The sequence below is a fragment of the Triticum dicoccoides genome, chromosome 7A (genome assembly GCF_002162155.2).
Source record: "Triticum dicoccoides isolate Atlit2015 ecotype Zavitan chromosome 7A, WEW_v2.0, whole genome shotgun sequence".
NCBI lineage: Eukaryota > Viridiplantae > Streptophyta > Magnoliopsida > Poales > Poaceae > Triticum > Triticum dicoccoides.
Window position 1 is genome coordinate 524,712,759 of NC_041392.1, and position 3,720 is coordinate 524,716,478.

A 3,720-nucleotide genomic window follows, 5' to 3' on the forward strand; every position below is an offset into this window, starting at 1 on the left:
TGGCCTACCCGACGTCTTGCTCATCCGGTGTGCCCTGAGAACGAGATATGTGCAGCTCCTATCGGGATTTGTTGGCACATCTGGGTGGTGTTGCTGGTTTAGTTTTACCCTTGTCAAGGATGTCTTGTAGAACCGGGATGCCGAGTCTGGTCGGAATGTCTTGGGAGAAGGTTTATCCTTCGTTGACCGTGAGAGCTTGTGATGGGCTAAGTTGGGACTCCCCTGCAGGGATTGAACTTTCGAAAGCCATTCCCGCGGTTATGGGCAGATGGGAATTTGTTAATGTCCGATTGTAGATAACTTGAACCTTAACTTAATTAAAATGAATCAACTGCATGTGTTACCATGATGGTCTCTTCTCGGCGGAGTCCGGGAAGTGAACACGGTGTTGGAGTAATGTTTGCTGTAGATTGTTCTATAGTTATTCGTTCATGCTTTTCCTTCTCTTCTCGCTCTCTTTTGCGAACAGGTTAGCCACCATATATGCTAGTCGCTTGCTGCAGGTCCACATATTACCTTGCCTTACCTATAAGCTTAAATAGTCTTGATCGCGAGGGTGCGAGATTGCTGAGTCCCCGTGGCTCACAGATTACTTCCAAACCAGATGCAGGGCCCGATGACTCCGTTCCAGATGATGCGCTTGAGCTCAAGTGGGAGTTCGATGAAGCCTCCCGTCGTTACTATGTGTCTTTCCCAGATGATCAGTAGTGGTGCCCAGTTGGGGCGATCGGGACCATGTCGCTTGTTGGGGTTGATCTTTTATTTTGGTGCCGTAGTCGGACCATGAGTGTATTGGATAATTGTAATGCTATTTATGTACTTTGTGTGACGTGGCGAGTGTAAGCCAACTATGTACCTTTCCCCTTATTATCTTTTTACATGGGTTGTTGTGAAGATTACCTTACTTGCGACATTGCTTTCAATGCGGTTATACCTCTAAGTCGTGCTTCAACACGTAGGAGATATAGCCGCATCAAGGGCGTTACAAATCTTTAGGTGGTTTATTTAACGATCCCTTTTATCTATTTTCAGGGCCCACACGCAGCTCTCCCTTGGTTAAGGCATAGTAAATAGCCTCCTGCTTATCGCACTACTTGTATAAATGCGCTTTAACGCACCAAGGAAATTATAATAGAAACAATTTGCGGCCCAAATTTCACGGCCCTAGATTGCCACTTGTTCTTATTTTGTTTCCTTTTTGTCTTTTATTTTCTTGTAACTTTATCAGATAACACCCGTACACTCTGGTGCGTTTCAATTTGCCAGGGGCTTCATAGCGCCGCACAACATGGCAACAAAAGTCCGAACACTTTTACAGTATAGTTCGGCACCCCGAATTTAGCACTATATGCATTGGCTCCGAATCATGTCTTTAGTCAATAGTTGGCTTGCCCGGCTCCTGTGCTTACTACCTTATGTTCCGCTGTATCGGCTAGGGTAGTAAAGGGAGAACTACTGCGATTGTGCCCTGGTTTACCCAAGTGAGCACCTCAGTAGAAAAAGCCGAAAACTGACTATCATGATGCGGTGAGAGCCGGTCAGCTCTTCAGAGGTATCAAATCCTTAGAGATTTTTTCCGCATCATGCGAGGGATCGATACTTACCCGATCAAGTGTTTACAGCTTCCTAGTCCGGATACTAGGGGCTGCTCCTATATTTCTATTATCAAACTCCTGTGGTTAAGTGAGGATGCTAAAGCCGTATAGTCCAATTGCCTGGTTCGTTGCGCTAAACACCTCTGTCGGTGTCAAAACCGGCGGATCTCGGGTATGGGGTCCCGAACTGTGCGTCTAAGGCGGATGGTAACAGGAGGCAGGGAACATGATGTTTTACCCAGTTTCAGGCCCTCTTGATGGAGGTAAAACCCTACGTCCTGCTTTATTTAATCTTGATGATATGAATATTACAAGAGTTGATCTACCATGAGATCGGAGAGGCTAAACCCTAGAAGCTAGCCTATGGTATGATTGTATGTTCTCCTACGGACTAAAACCCTCCGGTTTATATAGACACCGGAGGTGGCTAGGGTTACACAAGGTCGGTTACAAAGGAGGAGATATACATATCCGTATTGCCTAGCTTGCCTTCCACGCCAAGTAGAGTCGTATCCGGACACGAGACGAAGTCTTCAATCTTGTATCTTCATAGTCCAACAGTCCAGCCAAAGGATATAGTCCGTCTGTCCGGAGATCCCCTAATCCAGGACTCCCTCAGTAGCCCCTGAACCAGGTTTCAATGACGATGAGTCCGGCGCGCAGTGTTGTCTTCGGCATTGCAAGGCGGGTTCCTCCTTTGAATACAGCACGGAACAATCTGAATACAAGGATAGTGTCCGACCCTGCAAAATAAGTTCCACATACCACCATAGAGAGAATAATATTTCCACAAATCTAATCTGCTGACATGTTTCAGCAATCATAACATCATGCCGTGGCCCGGTGATTATTCGAACCGTTTCTTTTAACTAGCCCCGCACATAACGCGAGGCAGTTTCCTAACACGTCTTGTCAAAGCAGAGATCGTGTCCCCCTTATTACGGGATTCTCATCAATACGGGCGTGGGTAACCCAACTGCGCCATCAATTATGGTGCTTGCGGGATAAGCGAGTTTTACCAGGCTAGTGGGGGCGCATAGTTCCGGCCGCCCTTATAAGGGGATAAGTTTAACCTTTCTCTACCCACGCCTTCTTCCTCCTTGCTCATCCATTGTTGCGCACTCAAGATCCAACGCCCAAGTCCACATCCTTCTCCTCAACCTTCTCCAAACATGTTTGGAGTGGGAGGCAAGTGGATGGCTTCCACCGTCACGGAGGGTCACATCAAAAAGTTGTGCGGAGCCGGATACTTAGCTGCGAATATCGTGCACCGGCTGCCCTCTGCGAGGCAGATCGTTCCTACCCCAGAACCTCATGAGAGGGTAGTTTTCCTCCACCACTTCCTCCACAGACTGGGGTTTCCCCTCCATCCATTCGTCCGCGGTCTCATGTTCTACTACGGTCTAGACTTCCATGATCTGGCCCCGAACTTCATCCTCAACATTTCAGCGTTCATCGTCGTGTGTGAGGCTTTCCTCCGCATCCGGCCCCACTTCGGCATCCGGCCCCACTCCGAAGGTGGTGGGAGGCCAACAAGCAGAATGCGGCGGAGCCATGGTGGGCAAGATGCCCAATGTTATATGGCTTGAAGGCTCCTTAGTGGAGACCATAAAGGGGTGGCAATCAGCGTGGTTCTACATCACCGAGCCGCATGACACCAACTGGGTGGTGGCCCCGAGTTTCGATCCGGAATCCCCATGCGGTTCACCTCCTGTAAAGAGAAGGGCCTATCCTGGGGTTTATCGGTGGAGCTGGACGGACTCCAGAAATGTATCCGAAATATGGCAAGCAAGAAGCTCAAGCTTGTCAACATAGTCCAGGTCATGCTCATCCGCCGGATCCTCCCATGTCAACAACGGGATTTCAACTTGTGGGAGTTCGACCCGGCCCAGCACCAGACTCTGAGCGAGCTCTTCGACACGACGCACAAGGACATCTGGAGGGTGTTGTTCAAGGGCACCAAGGTCCCTCCCTCTCTCACCGAGGACCGCGGGCTAAGCGCGAAGCACCTAGCGCATTCAGTGAGTTCTATACATCCGGTAGGATATTTATTTCCCTAGCTTAACCATGTGCGGGGTCTGAGCTCCATGCCTTTGACAGGACTGGGTGGAGACGTCGGGGCAGA